Source organism: Cryptotermes secundus, unplaced genomic scaffold, assembly GCF_002891405.2.
Source record: "Cryptotermes secundus unplaced genomic scaffold, Csec_1.0 scaffold399, whole genome shotgun sequence".
Taxonomy (NCBI): domain Eukaryota; kingdom Metazoa; phylum Arthropoda; class Insecta; order Blattodea; family Kalotermitidae; genus Cryptotermes; species Cryptotermes secundus.
Genome location: NW_019727096.1, coordinates 789,748 through 808,427, shown reverse-complemented (window position 1 = coordinate 808,427; position 18,680 = coordinate 789,748). Strand labels below are relative to the sequence as shown.

The 18,680-nt window shown below is 41.6% G+C and overlaps 1 non-coding gene across 1 annotated transcript; it reads left to right on the top strand.

The window, feature by feature from the left end:
- The first annotated feature begins 4,519 nt into the window (after positions 1-4,519).
- Trnal-caa lies at positions 4,520-4,635 on the top strand. The gene is made up of 2 exons: positions 4,520-4,557; positions 4,591-4,635. It is a non-coding gene; the product is annotated as a tRNA-Leu (tRNA).
- Positions 4,636-18,680: the final 14,045 nt, after the last annotated feature.

Here is an 18,680-nt window from a genome sequence, read left to right as displayed (position 1 = left end):
TACTGTTTCTAGCATCTTACCCCATCAGAATAGATTACAATTTCATGAACTTGAAGACAAAGCAGAAAATGTTTATCTTTCAACTCATAACCCCTTTAAATTCCTTTTGCAGTATAAATTGCTTTACGAGTATCAACAAGAAATAGACCGAAGTATTTTATCTTATGAAATATGACATCGTGTAGTCTGTTAAAATAGGCGTTGCGGAAGAAAATGTCGCCTGCATGTTCATGGTCGCAGAATACGCCAAGCAAGAAGCCTATATGAAGCAGGTAGCAAACAGTAGCACTGGTTTCCTGCTTGGTTTTTGTTTCAACCGTGAACATGGAAGCGACAAGTTCCTCCGAAATGTTGGTTGATTGCAGCGGACTACACGATGTTATGTTCCAGAAGACAGAATTCTTAATCTCAAATCCTGCGTGAGAAAGAGTGTGGATTTCTGAATGCGAAATTCAAGTAATGTTGGGGTCCCATTATGTAAGGCTAGGTTTGGTTTCCGGATCTTAGAGGTGGATCTGCGGTCTACTTTTGAACCTGTGTTCCAGATTCGTCAAATCCATAACAGTAAGATAGCCTTTAAAGACGTGCTGTGAGTCCGAGTAAAGTTGGCCGTGTCGTTCGATGTGTCTTTTTAACGCACGGAACCGTAGGAAGTATAGAAGAGGTAAATTCCTCATAAAGGTCTGAGCTGCAAGTGATTAGTGCCACTGCTCTGTATTCGGGAAGCTCCGAGTTTAAATCCGGACTCTGAAATGATCTATACTGTCTGAAATTCTTCGTGTTTTCTCATTAATTTTAAGCAAATTCTGTGATATTGCCTCTAATTACATCACGTCAATTTCCTTGCATATCTCTTCCAATTTACTACTCAAGATCATATCATATGACACTAGAATTGAGAGCGTCATTAAATAAACAAGATTACATTACAGATTACAGTAAACTAAATTACTGTAAAACAAATATTACTGCAAGCAAACTAAGTAAAGTGCCGGTCACGGTAGCCGAGCGGTCTAAGGCATGTACTGGCTTCGCTCGCTTGGAAACCGGGATCGTGGGGTCGAATCCCACTCAGGGCATGGATGTTTGTGTGCGTTTTTCTGTGTTTGTGTACAGGTAGAGGCCTTGCGACGAGCTGATCACCCTCCAAGGGAATCCTACCGAATGTGTAAGATCTAGAAAAACCGAAGTGAACGGAGAAATTCATGGAGGTAGGCCTAGCCCCACTGGGGCTGTAGTGCCAAGGGAAAGAAAAACCTGAGTAAAGGGACGATTAGAAATTCTTGAAGGAATATTACACCGTACTGGATAGACAGGGATATAGTTTCCTATAAAAATTGTAGGTATTTCTGGGCTGTACAATTTTATAATGAATAGAACCATCTTAACACAAGCCTAAATATTTTAGATGATGTTGTATAAGACTAAACATGACTAGAATTTGGGACAGTGTCCGTCATTCTTAGTTTTTTCAAACATATTGACAAGTATTAGTTACTAGACACGGGGTTGAATTGATAATTGGATTTATTGAACGCTTGTAACTACAAATGACCCTAATATTCTCACTCTAAAAGTAACTGTAACCACAGAACACATAAAGTCTTCTGTATTCACTAGTTGTGGTTGCTAGCAATGGCCGCCTGTTCTCGCTGTACTCTTCTAATTTTAGCCCTCATGTCACAGCAATGATGATCAAGACCATCTATGTATAACGGGCCTAAATAATTAGCAATATTTCTTTCCAGTTTATTAATTATTGTGTCTGAAGACATTCAAGATGATAGACAGTGACCATAATAATGTTAATGTTGACATAAATACAATTAAATAATTTTAATGTTAGTAAAATAGATTCTTCTTCAATTCTCAGGAAACTTTTCTACGCCATCGCTAAAAGCAGGAAAGGTATAGTTGTACAAACAGTTCTGCTCAGTTAATGTAGTAATTAAAACTTCGGCTTGAAACACCAACTCTATCGCACAACGGACGTCGCAGCAGGGTCCGAATGTTAAAGGAGCTACCAACTCACTCGTTTCTAGTCAGTTACAGCGTTGTTTGGCCGAAGTTTGTGGTTACATTTCCCTGCAGTAGCTAATTCAGACCCTAAATGTTTAAAATAAAAGTACGTGATAAAAACGAAGACTTTAAATGGGATTTTGTGGTTTACACCTCCAGCAGCGTCCCAGAGTTTACCTATTGAGGGAGACATGAAGTGTATTTGAGATCGAAATAGTTTGATTTAGAGGCACAAAAACTGCACTTCATTTGTGTCCACTTTACATATCAGTTAAACGTATCTGGGTTTAGCACGAGGTGCAGTAGGGCTCCGGAATAGGGCCAGACCACAGCCAATCTCAAATGAAGATATAACGGAACTAATGAGGGATTGGGTCTTGTCTCATGATGATTGAGAACGTTTCGAGATATGGAAACTTAGTGTGAGGAACACTTAAATAAAAAAAAATATATCGGTAAAGGCATTTGGTTTTCGCTCGCGTATTAATTTTTTTTAATTCGCTTAGTGGGGGCTGGAGTCCAAATGGGTCCACTCGGCACGGCGGCCACTGATCGGCCTATTATAGCCTGCCCCGGGTGATTATGATGATGGAGAAGTTGGTGGAATGAAGGTTGGGAAGGGAAACCGAAGTACTCCGAGAAAACCCGCCCCAGCGCCACTTTGTCCATCACAAATCCCACTTTACCAGACCCGGGGTCAAACCAGAGCCGCCGCGGTAGGAATCCAACGACTAACCGCTTGAGCTATGGCGCAGCCTTTCCGCTCGCATATTAATTACTCATAATCACACTTGAAACAAATCAAATTTTGTGAAATTTTTCCTCATCTCATTGTTATTTTATCTCGGTTTTCTAACTATGGTTCTGAAGCTACGATCTTCCAAAATCAAAGTGTTTACTTTTGCACAAGTATTCTGGTGCCAGAACTAGGGGATATTCTCGTTTGGCATTGCCAATTTAATCCTTAGGAATTTATAATTTATTTAATGACGTTGTCAGTATCTGAGAAAATATTAAATAAACTCATAGGACGATAGAGAATATTGAATTTCAACGAACGTGGATGGAAGCGGTCGTGGCTTAATTGAAAATTGTAACCCGACGTTTGTCTGTAGGGAATGAGAAAACCGACAACAAAAAATTTGTCAGGGTAGTTCGTGAATGTCGCGGCCGAAATTCGAACCAGATACCTTCCGAATACAAGCCAGAAGTGTAACCACTTGAAACGCCTTGCATGTTGGATGAACCCTTATTATTAAGCACCAATGTCATACGTTCTATGAGTTTCATGATCCTTAAAAATGTTCTATTCCTCTTGACATATCTTGGGCTAAAATTGTACCAAAAATAATAACCTAGAAATATCAATTTCCTTTTCAGTTACGACCAAAAATTATTATGAAGGGAAGTTATAAAAATATCTTAAATAGTTGCATTACATTTTTGTGTAAATTTTTATAACTTCGAAGCGCTAGAGGGTTTATTTCTTCGCGATTAATGTAAAATGTATTATCTATGTTCTTAATTAAGGACAACTCCATGCGATTCATTAGACACTAAGTGGCATAGCTCCACCCATTTTTAAATTGCCACTAGATTGAAGTGAGTGGTTAATTTCGTTCCACGGTTGTCGTAACTCTGGGGAAAAGACCCCCAGTAGCCATTGGATAAAAGTCTGGGTGGACCTCAGAGCCTGTCTGGAAGCTGTGAATTAGAGAAAATGCTCTTGCTCCTGCCGGAAATGGAACCCAATCCCTTGGTCATCCAGCCCATAGCTTACTCTCTATAATGACTGACCTGCCCAGTTGTCTTTGTTTGCAAATATTCGCAGTTTATTGGAGAATCTAAAAAGTGTTGAGGGTATCATTAAACTCGAAGAAGACTAGAGGAGTGATTGATGCATTGATTTGTAAAGAAATATGCCTGGAGAGAAGAGAATTGCCTACAAACTCCTCTCCGGGATTTTAATTTATTGCTCTGTGAATATCGTTGAGTTTCGTTCATTAACCGTGAGATGGCATTGCAGGCCGTTCTAGGGAGACGCTCGACATGCTCACCGCGACGCAGAGCTCTAGTGAAGGGTGGGTAAACACTACGCATATTATTCAAACGTGTCAGTGGTAATAATAACATTACATATGAACCCATGGCTTGCAGTTGTTGATATCATTATGGTTATGAAGCGTATCCGTGGAAGTTAAGGTATGTTGTATTTCCCTAGTAAAATATTATCCGAACTTTAAACAAAATTCACGTCTTATTCAGGAAATATTGACTCTTCAGATCACAATAATAATTGTATGTACCAGCTGCTTTAACATTAAAAAAACTCTGCATTTTCCCAAGAATATTTATGTTTCATATGATCCTCAAAATAAACAGTCATTATTTCCTTAAACAGAAATAATCGGTTGAGCTTTGTAATGGTGATGCAATGAGTTCTGTTGGCAATACAAACTAATTCCTTAAATACCGCTTACTTTAACCTTGAAAGGCAGATGTCAGAATGGCCGAGCGGTCTAAGGCGCCAGACTCAAGATTTATCTTGTCTACTGTGTAGATTACGAAGAATTCTGGTCCTCTCTGAGGGCGTGGGTTCGAATCCCACTTCTGACAAATTTTTATTATTTCAATAAATAATTTTTTCCCTGAATACGCATGATAATAACCATTGTTCTTGTTCTTGATAACACTTATGCAAGAAAATAACTTATCAAGCTGCCAGCCTTATTTTTCCCTGTACTTCTTTTGGCTTGCTTTGGACTTCATCCATCGTCTGGTATGTAAAAGACAAAAGACCACTACGTTTAGGAAGCTAGATCTGTCTCCGTCTTCAGGTGGGTGGGGAAGGCTAAACCTACTCAGTCGGGCTCGTTAGAAAGCGCTGGTCCAGTGATTGAGACTAGTCCAAAACAAGCCAAAAGAAGTACAGTATACACCATCGTCAGAATCCTTTTAAGTCTATCTTATTTTTCCCTGTAATCTGTTCCTACTTTCTTCATACTTCAAAGGATTAAAGAATTCGCATAAAATTATGATATTCTGGACAAAATATTAATTCTTAGGTCGTCCATTTCTTGGGCGTGTCTATGCTGAGTTTCCCTGGATCCAATACCTGTAATACAGAAGACTATATTTCTATATATTGTGACACGAGGCCTGAAAGCCGGAAGTGCGCAGTCAGAGAAGCACAACAGATACGTCTGTTGCTAACAACGGCTAGGTAAACAACGAATTACCATGGCAACGGATAGCAGAATAACAGAGGAACTGTAAGACCTTGCGTTCTCTCTACGGTCCGCACCTGGACATGAAAGGACACATAACTGATTCGCAGGAAAGAGTCAATCGCACTGAGTAGACGTCTAGGACCTAGAGACTAGTTCGAGATGCAGTCAAGAGTGAGAGATTCGTTATCAGGGAGCTCAATATGTGTACTGCCATACTCAACTGTAGTGGTAATAGAGGCGTCCCATATATCCAATCTTCAAATCTAGAACCCACAATTCTTAGTCACTATAACCCCTTATACGTTACGATATATTTAAAAAACCCTACCGGATGTATGAAGGGGACAAGCGGTACCGTAGTTGGTTGAGGCGCTATGCTACAAACCGGAAGGTCACGGGTCCCGATGAGATGGATATTTTCATTTTACCTAATCATTAAAGCCGCGCTATGGCCCTGAGGTCTTCTCAGCCTCTAACAGAAATGTGTACCAGGAATTTTACTGGGGGGTAAAGGGTGGCCGACTCATAAGGCTGACATCCTTACCGCCATCTGTGGGCCGACTGTCTAGACAAAATGTGGGATCCTCGACGTCTCACAACCCCATGGTTCTCCACGGTCTGTTTGTTACAGGGATTCCACTTGGTACGCTGGTCACTTTTGGACCTATCGTATCAACCCCTGATGATAATGGATGAGTCCAGAGCATCTGGCGGGATTAGAATTAGTAGGAGAAATGAAGTACTTGAAGAAAACCTACCCCACTACCCCTTTGTCCACCACAAACCTCACATGACCTGGGATCGAATCCAGGTCATCGCAATGGGAAGTCGGAATATGAGACTTTATAACCTGTACGTACCCTAGAATATTTACCTCAATTACAGGTTTCGACAAAAACCACTGGAACGGCCAGGACTAGACACATAGACAATGTGATCTTGTATGAAGCAGTGTACAACTTAGCCGATCACACTGGCCTCGAGGTCTAAAGCATGAATCGCCTCCACCCGCTCAAACACTGGAGTCGTGGGTTCAAATCCCACTCAAGGCATGGATATCTGTGTGGGATTATTATGTGTTTGTGTTGTTCTGTGTACAGGTGGGCTTGCGACGGGCTGATCCCCCGTCTAAGTCGTACTACCGACTGCGTAAAGGATTAAGAAACTGAAAAGCTGCCAAGGCCCAACAGAGGGTTGAAGAACCATAGATAGATACATCTTAGTTAGGGGAGGAGAACAATCCAGCGTTGAAACGTTGCAGAAAGAATGCACCTCACTGGCCCATGTATTGGCAGCGGGAAACCAGAGCGCAGCTACACCCACTGATGTTAGGGTGGAGGACAGCTGTGTCATGCAACAACCCACCCACATTAAGAATAACTTGCAGTGACGGGTGTTGTGGCACTACAACACATTCAGCAATGGCAATTTGTAAAAGTGTAGTGACTTCAGAACTTCCCGTTCCTAGTGTAGCGAGTTTGATGGAGGCAACATTCTTCAGTAATGCAGTGCAACAAATTCTCACTTCTTTTCGGCTCAGCAAGTGGAAAATTTAAAATAATTACTGTAACATCCGTCGATGAATCAACTGGAAGTCTCATAATTTGTTATATGAACTTTCACGTGTTCCTTTCCAGTCCTGTGTGTTATCCCTTGGTCCTGCTTCAACCCGGGGCTATAGTGACATTTGTGTGGAACAACTGACGAAAAATACGAAAACATGTTCGATTCAGTTAGCCGGTGTTTGGCGGGGATTCGAACCGAGCAGCTACGAAATACGTGTCTAGAGCATTTGCTCTAAACATGTTTCGGTGACGTCATTTAATAGTGATTTTAAATTAGCATTCCTTTTGCTTTGCATCGTAAAATGTTTGATATATTCGTGCATATGTTTTTAAACAGTACTTCAGACTGCGGGGTACGCGGTATCGTAGTTGGTTGAGGCAGTATGCGACAAGCCAGAAGGTCGCGGGATCGATTCCCGATGAGGTCATTGGATTTCTTTTTTAATTTACCTAATCCTTCCAGCCGCACTATGACCCTGGGGTCGACTCAGCCTCTAATGGAAATGAGTACCAGGAATCTTCCTGGGGGGTCAAAGGCGGCCGGGGAATAAGGCTGACAACCTCACCGCCATCTATGAGCCGGTTGTCTAGAAAATGTGGGGCCCTGGACGTCTCATAACTCTGTGGACCTTCACGGCCTGTTACAGGGAAAATTACTAATGGATTGAGCCCTTCTTGAGGAGCTGCTAATTCTACAGCTACTCAAGAATTTACCAGTATTACATGGAACCCGAAAGTCCATTACCGTTTTCGCAAGAGCCCTCCACTGGCCCCTGTCCTGAACCAGATCACTTCAATCCATACCATCCCATCCTATCCCTCTAAGATCCATTTTAATATTGTTCATCCACCTAAGCTTTGGTCTTCCCTGTTGTCTGTTTCCTTCTGGCTTTCCCACCAATATCCTATATGCATTCCTCGTCTCCACCATTCGTTCTACATGCCCTGCCCACCTCATCCCCTTTGTCTTGATCATTCTAATTATACTTGGAGAAGAGTACAAGTTATGAAGTTCCTCATTGTACTAGGGATAGCTTTACATTTTTATTTCAGACTCGAATATGTACAGACGAAGTATGCAGAAATAGGCCTACATGTACGTTGAGTTCATTCGATAGGAATAAAGCCGTATAGTTCCTGCTCCTAACGTCCATGGTATGAAGCACCCGACCTCTCTCGCTGTCATCAATATCACGCGATTTCCGTTTCTTAGCGAAATAACCTTCTTTGCATTTTATAAATATTCCACGGAATAAAGCATTCCGTCACTCTTTCAGAACGCGAGATTTACTTCCATATTATTACATTTTTTGTTACCCTGCTTTATGTCCAGTTTCCCTTTTCTTTTGATATTTATATGGAAAAATGACATATGTCGCTTTATAAACTAAACTTAATGCTTTTCACAGCTATTAGATATAAATCAGCCATTACGCCATATAGTATATGGAGGAGTGCTGACATACCTCCACGCATTCTCGACGTCGCCACTGAATGGAAATAAGTGGCCTGAATTACACTTCGACCGTTTTACCCCCACATAAGTTCTCTCCAATACAATAACACATACGTAAATGTGTAGATAACTAATTCCTTGGAGGACTCTTCCTAGAGAAACTGATAGTCACTCATCTAGTCAAGAAATATTCCATCATTTATGGAAACAGAATTTTCGTTGCCGTATTTAGAAAAAGCCATCTGCCTGACAATCTTTAGCATGAATAAATCATCCCGAGAACTATTTCTTTAAGGCTGTATCCTAATAATAATTTCTATTATAGGTGTCCCAATTCGTGTCTCTCCTTCATGATTTTAATAGAGTTTTATATGAATATCTCATATATTTTCTGTGTGTTCTACATATCATACCCATTAAACGCTCCTGTATTTTGTGACCCCCAAAATACTTGCAAGTATAGAACACATTATGTCGTTACTCGGTAGTTCTCGCACTCAGCGAGCTAGCTTAGCGATAACGCTTTAGACTCATATTTGAAAGTTACTGGATTCGAATCTCGGCCCGTACACCGAATATTCTGACTGCGGTCTCATTGCTTCCCTCAGTCCCCACCATTCAAGTTTCGTGAAAGTTCCTCGAATAGGCCGCAATGGGTTCTTTGACAATCCCTTCCAGTTCACCATTCATCAAACCAACCATCAATGCTGTATCGTAGTTCGGATATCGATCGTTAAATAGCCCACATGAAAACACGTTATACTCTTTCAGTTGCTGGAACGACGTTGCGTCATCGATTGTTTAGTGACGCAGACCTTTAAATCATCATTAGAACGGTACTGGATTTTATTTGAAGATATGATTTTAATTGCATTTTAAAATAAAGGAGAGATTGTGACGATTTTGGTTGCTTTAGAGTCGGAAATGAGTGAACGAATGATACTTTCGACATTCATACGTCGGGGGAAGCTTCAAACATACTCACACATGACTATTTTTATTCCGTACGGTTGCCTATACATGGTATGACGTAACCTGGTTCGTAGAGCGGGTGGACTTTACCCATATTAAATGTAACAGAAGTTCCTAAGTTTGAAACGTAATCAGAATATCGCTGCTCAGTGATGGTCGGATAAAAATTTTCCCTTTTCACTAATCTACATTTAAGAAGCAAAAGACAATAAAAGAGTACAACAAGCGCCACGATTATAAGCACGAATTTCAGAGACATTTTCAGACTTGTACAGATAGTGCGCTTGTTCCAAATATCCAAGAAGCTTCGCAGGGAAACAAATTGGAAATAGTAAACTGAACGTCTCATAGTTCCTTTTACAATTCACTCTTCAATTCTAGGACTGTATATTTGCATTTTTGTAGTTTTGGAAGGGACTGAAGAGATTATACGAGATTTGATTCAGTCTCAGCATGTGTTCTCTACAACAATGAATTTCTTCGGTATGTGGTAAAATAACATTTCATTTTTTAGCTCCAAGAGACTCAATATTTATTTATTTTGATCGTATATATCACAAGTCAGTTACACATTTGTTCTCCTGCAGAGAGACATGACATATCTTGAGCAGGTATTATGTTCTACTTGTAGCTACCTTTATAGTCAACATATTATTCTGTCTGAAATATCTTCGAGGTACACACACACATATCCAGCAGTACAACGCATGCAGTAACAGGAGCAAGACACAACACAGAACACGATACACAAATATATGTAGGAAGAATGCACACATAAAAGAGGATTGGCGTAATTCGCGTGTTTGAGTGCGACGTAGGATGAATTCTGAAAAGTTTTATTATTTAGAATTCATCGACATATATGACGAATACAGATTTTAGTCATTTTAGAATGAAGACATCATGGCATGCAGTACAATAGTTTAACGTGCATAAAGACACCTGAGGATGGCACATTGGTGCTGAAACATGTAGTGTGGAAGTGAAGAATAAGGTGAAAAAAGTGTATACACTGTAAGACGGTCAGCATAAACCATGGACATGAATCAGTGTAACAGGACGCTAAAATATAACATAGATCACCAAGTCGAACAGTTAATGGTCCTCTCTTTTTCTGTTGGTTTTCACGGGAATATCTTTGTTAATATTCGTTGTCATGGAAACAGATATCAGCGCCGTTGTTTAGCAAACTGACTTCCGCTTCTGTTGCTATTCCGGCTTTTAGACAGTGTTTACCGAGCCGTTGCCTAGCAATGAATTATTCCTTCACAGTATGTTGAAAATAACTTTCTAATGATGGCGTAAGATCTATTTCACTCTTTCATGATGACATATCCTCAAAGATGTTTTAGGCATATATTAATAATGACAGAAAAATAAATAATAATAAATGAGCTCTAGAACTTCCCTACTCTGTAACCAGACAGGAGTCGGATCCCAGATATAACCCCAAACTTGAAGACTGAAGTGTGATAATGTGCTGCCTGATCAGGGCTATCGCACGTCTTAGGGAGCGACGGTAGATGAATATTGAGCAATGGTAGAATAACGATTACAAGGTGTAAACCGAAGAAACTCCGAGAGATACCTGCTTCTTTGACATTTCGCCCACATTTAATCTCACATGAAGTCACCCAGGATTGTACTCGAGGTTCCGCAGTGAGAAACCAGCCTGAGCTATGCCCCAGCCTCACAACGCACATCATGGAAATTTCATTTAAAAGATATATCCTTTTATTTTTTTATTAGCATATGGAACCACTTTAACTTAGGAGGACTAAAAATTTTCATATCACTACCCTGTAGTACCGTAAACATGAAAAAGTGAAGATGTCTCAGTGCTTAATTAATTCGCTCCACCATTCTTGACCTCGGCACTAGATAGAGGTGAGTGGCCCGGTCGCTTTACTCCCGGGGAAACAGTCACCGGTTCCCATTCGATAGGAGGCTGGGTGGGTCCCAGAGCCGAATTGGACGCTGTAGAATAGAGAAAAGTCTCTTGCCTCTATTGGGAATCGAACCCCGGTCGTCCAGCTCGTCGATATATCTACTGAACTATCTCGGGCTCCTACCTACGTAATATCAGCGCCATAACCCAAGGAATGGCCGAATTTATCCAGGTTTCTTGTCTCACCATTAGGTTGTACCAGTAAAAACACACACGTTTTGTTCTGTATTATACATTGGATATCACTGAACGATATATCGCCTCTGTATTCAAAATATGATTTACAGCGAACGAGTTGTTATACTTCACGTCAAAACTTCAGCTCTCTGTATTAAGATGTCATTAAAAATCAATTGTCCAACTTTCCAATTACTGTAACAGAGCACGAGACATGTTTTTCTGTCGGCTGTAACATCGTAACAACCTTTGTATTTAGGTTTTGCTATGCATGGGTGCTCTGCCTTGAGTTCGCCATACTTGAACGCTCTATTGACGTGTTCCTGTCCATTTGTCGGTTCAATAAAGGCAAAGAGCAATGGATTCTTGAAAGCTAACAATGCCTACATAAAAGTACGTACAATAACAAACGACCTATCGATTGGTACCGATTCGAGAAACACGAAGTAAACTTGAGTAACGCCCCGTGAGATGGAAACGACTCAGCGGGGTCTCCTTCTGGAGCATAGAGCACGTCGCTATGTTGTACCGTGTTGCATAATCACTGACCCGTCTAATTTAAGTCTCCATCTTGAAATATCGTTTTATGTTTGGAGATCATTCGGCCGAAAATAACTGGCGGCCTTTGTTCAAAACTTATTCATCGAACTTGAAAAAAAATTAAAGATGAAGTGAAGTTTCGTATGACCATGTAGGATTTTAGGTTCTCACAGCGGTGGTTATGAGTATATAACGCAGTGTACACCGTTGAAAGTGAAGCGACGTTTCGATGGAACATGTCGCCTTCATCTACATGGTCGGAGAACAAGCCAAGCAAGGAACCAGCGTGAAGCAGGTAGCAAACAGAGGCCGCGCCATAGCTCAAGCGGTTAGTCGCTGGCGGCCCGGGTTCGATCCCGGGTCTGGTCAAGTGGGATTTGTGGTGGACAAAGTGGCGCTGGGGCGGGTTTTCTCCGAGTACTTCGGTTTCCCCTGCCAATCTTCATTCCACCAAATTCTCCATCATCATAATCACCCGGGGCAGGCTACAATAGGCCAATCAGTGGCCTCCGTGCCGAGTGGACCCAGTTGGACTCCACCCCCCCAACTAAGCGAATTAAAAAAAATAACTGTATAGTTTAAATAGTGTCGAGTAGGAAGTTATGGATGATGAATTCGTAGGGGATGTTAAAGAAGGGGTCAGAGATAAAGGTAAAGTTGTCCTTGTTCTAACTGATTAAGCTTTGAGTGGAAGTATAGGTCTATCTTTCTTCACTTCGGCATTAGATGGAGGTCAGCAGACTGCTTCAGGCTCCAGCCGCTTAAACCCCGCGGAAAGTGTCCCCATTACCCATTGGGTACGAGGCTGGGTGGGTCCCAGTGCCAGTCTGGATGCCATAGTGTAAAGAAAAATTTCTCTCCCTTTCCGGGAATCGAAACTAGCTGCTCCGGGTCTAAAAAATGTTCGTAGTCTGTTCAGTATACTATCCTAGCACCTTGGGTGAATGCTGTGTAGAGTATAAAGGTGGTTATGAATGATGAATTCGGGCGGAATTGAAAGAAGGGGTTATACCCTACGTAGTACGGGTATACTATCCCGATACTCTGAGAAATTCCGTAATAATACTTATTACATTGTGACGTGAATACCCAGTGCTAGGCAACCGGTCGTTAAACATATTCCCGCAACAGAAAAGTACGTGACAATAGGACATCCATTGCTAGGTAACGGACAAATAAACACGCATTCTTGACAATAGAATATGTTTTCTGTGGGGTCCGTGCGAAGTGGTTATAAGGTTATAAGATGTGTTCGTCAGGATATGGTCGAGAGTCCCAAGGGACTCAGACCCGAGAAAGACTGCGCTAGCAAGGGCCAGCAGCATATATAAAAGCAAGACCCGTCCTCTTGTCAGAGAGGGCGCCCCCCAAAAATAAGACCGTAACTGTCAAGCAGTAATAAATATATGGCCATGAGCCCCAGATGGGGCTCGACACCAAGACTTACTGACTGACTGATCGTCAGTCGCAATGTGACTTTGACTTTGACTTGACGTCAGGATATGAATAGTAACCCGTGTGGAGGAATAGTCGAATGCCTCCACCGTGACCCTGTGAGTCGTAGGAGGCGACGAAAAGGGAAGTCTCACATCTGAGACAGTAAAATATGGTCGCGACTTCCAAGAGATTCGGACCCACGAAAGACTACGCTGACAAGACCCACTAGCATTTAACAAAGACAGACCCGTCTTCTCGCCAGAGAGGGCGCCCCACACAAACAAAACCGTAACTTTCGAACAGTAATAAGTATATGGTCATGAGCCCCAAATGAGGCTCGACACCAAGGCTTACTGACTGACTGACTGTCAGTCGCAATGTTACTTTGACCTTGACATGAATAGTAGAAGCAGAGTACAACGGAGTAGGCGGCAGTGGTCGAGAGTAGTTGGGTCGAGTCTTCGGAATTGGCAGCTGCAGATATGGCAAGAAGGGAATTAAACTGTTTAAAAAGACTTCATGTGTCAATTACAGCCACAGTGAGACTGTTATAAATCCGTTGCCAGGATACGACAGTGAAGACTGAGAACCCTAGTGCATATGAAACGGTGAACTGGAAAGTTTGTAGAATAGCGATAGAGCTATAATTGCCTGTAGTCCCGAACTGTGTGAATGTATAAGGTACCACAAGTCCAATAATCCGATATAAGATCAGTCTCATAATACGTGACAGTGTGTTCCGTTGACACAATTCCTGAATAAACTGAATAAATTTATACTGTTTTCACTTTAAAAAGTGTTTCCGCTATCCATGCTATCATCAGGTAAGTATTTTTACATTAACACTACTTTCCCGCTATTATTCCCTGACGTTCATCAGTGCTTATAATTTATACAGTTATTAAAGGGAAGGTCATATGAATGTCAGCTGTAATTCATATGCAATCTTAAATTAGCAAACTAAACGCAAATAAAATAGATAATTATTATTGTAGAATATTAATGTAAAATTACGTACCCGATGGCCTGAATGTTCGAAACATGTTGTAAAGTGAAAACAGTACATATTTATTCAGTTTATACCGGAATTTTGTTCACGGAACAGATAGTAAATAGTTCACACACAATATGACGCTTAAATACATTATTACTAATAATAATACTCCATGATAGTAATATCAAGTAGGCTACGACCGCTTCCTTGCAAAAGCTTTCAAATTCATTATTTAATAATTATCCTTAGCCGGAAACTCGCGGGTTCGATTCCTGATGAGGCCAATGGATTTTTCAATTCACGTAATCCTTCCAGCCGCACTCTGTCCATGGGGCGACTTAGCCTCTAACAGAAATTAATACCAGGAATCTTCCGGGGGTAAAAGGCGGCCGACCGGCGCGTAAGGCTGACAATTTTACCGCCATATGTGAATCGATTTTTTTAAAAATTGTGGGACTCTCGACGTCTCGCAACCCTATGGGCCTCCACGGCCTGTTACAGGATGCGTTTACCTTACCAGCCATTCTACCCTCGACAAAGTGTTTTCTGAGCGACTGAAAACAAATTTAAATAAACCAAGAAACATATCACCTTGTCTGGAACGACGTAAGAAAATCTATCAAGATTGTAGTTCTCCGACATTCGGACTTGTAATATTTCGTTTTGGTGCATGTTCATGTTACAGTTGTATAGGAGTTACTGTGAAGCAGACTCAGAAGCGAGGTATGTAGCACGAAAGAGAAAGATGGGTAAAGAATACAGAATTTCAGTTGAAAAATGAAAAGGAAAGAGTCTACTTGGAAGAAAAGGACATAGATGGAATGATAATATTAAAATCATTCTGAACAAATGGTATGAGAATATGGAGTGAATTCATCTGGCTCAGGGTGGGGGCTCAAGAAGAAAAATTAGATTTGAGGAGGTCTCTAGTTGTGTGCTTCTTTGCTGGTTCATTTCGTGGACTACTCTTAGATCCCGAGGATGAAGTGAGTAGGTCACTCCGAAATGTCTGTTAACTTCCGAACTGCAAGGACTGTCACCACAGAAGACAATATTCTCCATAGTTACGACTTTGTGAGAACCTCAATTCCAACTTTATTAAACTTACTCAAAAGTTTAAATAATGGAATGCAAATTAGTGAAAGCCCCCCATATCGAATTTCAGCAGCATCTGTCGGAAGGTTCATAGGATATAAGGATAGTTACATTTATGTTCTTATGACATTTATGGCAAACTAGACACAATATGTCTGACAACTGGAATTACTCAACAACTTTTGGTAGACTTTACATGTATCGAATTTCAGCAATATCTGTGGAACTGTTTATGGGATAACTGAAAAAGTAAATTTACTGCTTCATGTGAACCAGGTTGGTGTTTTATATCAGTACGGCTGAATACCAAAATTTTCCCGGATTTTAGCGACTTTTCCATATTGAATTTTAATATTTTTCCCTTCTGACACTTTAGATGTTCGTATTACGTGTATGTTTAAATTGGCAGACGTACGGACATGACCTGCACTTAAATATTCTTTATTTTTGCTTTGTAAAGAATTCCTAAAACATATATATATATATTTGGCGAAAATAAATTAAAAAAAAAGTGTCTTAAATCTTTCTTGGCGGGCATTAAACGCTTAATTCTGGCTTGCTAAGGCAACGATATTTTTTCAGCCCAGTGTAACGGAATATCTACTATCTATCTACAGCTTTGCAGTCCTTTTGTTGGGCCTTGGCCGGTTTCTCAGTCTCTTAATCCCATACACAACCGATAGGACTCATCGGACGGGGATCCCATACACAGTCGATAGGACTCCTCGGACGGGGGATCAGTCCGTCGCAAGACCCCTACATACAAAGAATAAACCCACACAGATATCCATGCCTTGATTGGGATTCGAACCCACGACCCTAGCGTTCGAGCGAACGTGGGCAGTTCATGCCTCAGACCGTGCGGCCACTGTGATCGGCAGCCTACCCCGTTAGAAAGCATAATTTGCAAGGTCCACGTGCTCCACGAACAAGGGCACCTCACATTTGTTGGATGGAACCCCTGGGTATGCACGAGTTTGCACTGGCGTAAGTATTACATGTATGATAAAAATAGAATCTAGTTAAGTTTCTAACGATGACATTTCAAGCTACATCACTAACTGATCGATGACGTATCCTCTTTCCCCTTTCTTTTCCTACTTCTTCTAGTCTTGCTGCTTCCATTTAGGCCATAGGGCATCCGTGAAACGCTTCGGTTCACTTCAATTTCTTAATCTAAGACAGTCGATAGGACTCCTTGGACGGGTATCAGCCCGTCGCAAGGTCGCTACCTAAAGGCTCGGCCACATTACTCGTGCTCGTGCTCGCCAGGCTTGTGCTCGTCGGGAGACTCGTCTGGCTTTTACTTGTGCCCGTAAATCTTCGTCCATACTACTTCAGTTGCTCACCAGACTTCGGCGCGTGAGGATCCGTATATTTACTCGTAGTGTGTATAGGCTGTAGCCGTATTTTAATTTATAGTTTTTAAATTTAAAATTTAAAATTTGCTTCTCTCGTGACTTGTCATATCGTCCACAATACTCGCGAGCATAGCGAGTCACACGAGCACGAGCACGAGTAATGTGGACGCGCCTTAACACAAACACAGAATAAACACAGACATCCATGCCTTGAGTGGAATTCGAACCCACGATCCCAGTGTTCGAGCGAGCGAAGACTGTTCATGCTTAGACCGTGCTGCCACTGCGATCGGTCGTTCCCATAGTAGAAGTATAAATACCGCCATAACAACTTAAGAAATATTCACGTCTCCTCCCCAGTGCAGGAAGTATGCAGGTTTTAGATGAGTTTCCAAGATTTATGTGCTGCACGAAATAATGGTGTTGCACCTATCACGGAGCGCAATGGCTATACACATGTCTGGATCCTGCTGCTAATGAGGTTTGGCTCGACGCGATGTCCCCACATCCTGCAGTTCTCCTGGCGTAGGATAAGAATGCCGAACCTTAATTTCCTGGCCACTCTCCCTCTTTTTATTTATATTCGTTTATGGTCGTCTTTATATGTTCCTGAATACTATCCTCCACACTTTCATATCTGCCCAACCCTCCCAACTCCGGCAAGGCTCAGAGGCTACATATCGCATTCAGGAAGAATCTACCACAGAGATCTGAAATACGAGCCATATATGAAATAACGCCTATCCCCGTGTAAGTCAACAGCGGCTTTTCTGGTCTAAACAAAATTTTCCGAGTTACTTGATGTAAGCTAATTTATGATTTAGATATATCTCCTTTCCTGACATCTGTCAGGGGAGGAAATCCTTCCTTCAGAAGTGGGTACTGGTAGAAAAAGTCAAGGGAATAACCGACACATAAAAACAAACAAAGCAAAACAAAAAACACCGTGGCCTGTAGTCCGTAAGAGAACTATAGCGACCGAGCGACCGCCGCTTATTGGCTAAGTTAGTGCCAACTTTAGCGGATAGAGGGTGTAACGTGGTCAGCGTAACGGATCCCCACGACCATTAATTTCAGTTTTATAGACCGGAGTCGCTATTTCCTTGAAGTAGCTCCTCAGTTATCCTCACGAGGCTGAGTGGACCCCTTTCCAGACCCACTACTTCTAAGAAAAAATCTGGCAGCGCCGGGAATCGAACCCGGGACCTCTGATACTGTAGCCAGGAAGTCTGAACAGTAGACCACAGAGGCGAAACCGACACGTAATAAAAATAGAATTATTACAACGCAAATTTTGGAGTTCGTTTCTACGTATGTCGTTCTTGGGTTTGAGAGTTTTGAAGTATTAAAAAGTAAAGCTATCCTTGTAAGAGGTCGTAGAGGCCCGTAGGGTTGTGAGACTTCGAGACATCCACAGTTTCTAGACAATCGGCTCATAGATGACGATGAGGTTGTCAGCCTTACACGCCGGCCGCCCTTTACTCCAAGGAAAATTCCTGGTACTCATTTCTATTGGAGGTTGAATCGACCTCGAAGCCATAGTGCTGCTGGAAAGATTACGTTAATTGAAAAATACAATTATCTCATCGAGATTCGAACCCGAGACCTTCGGACTCCTAGCATAGTGCCTCAACCAACTATGCTACCACGTGTTCCAGTACTGGAGTGTTAAGGCACAGGAACTATCTTCCTAATAAACCAGCACCCTGAGTTACTTGGAGGCCATCGAATCGCGTCTACATCCTTTTCCGTTCCCGGCGGGTCTTCAGTGATTCATTATTAGATTATTTAACCCTCTTCGTGCCGAATGTATTTTGGTCAATTCAGGAAATAGAAATATCAAAGGACATACGTACGAACGTAACGTAACTGAACCCAACTTGATT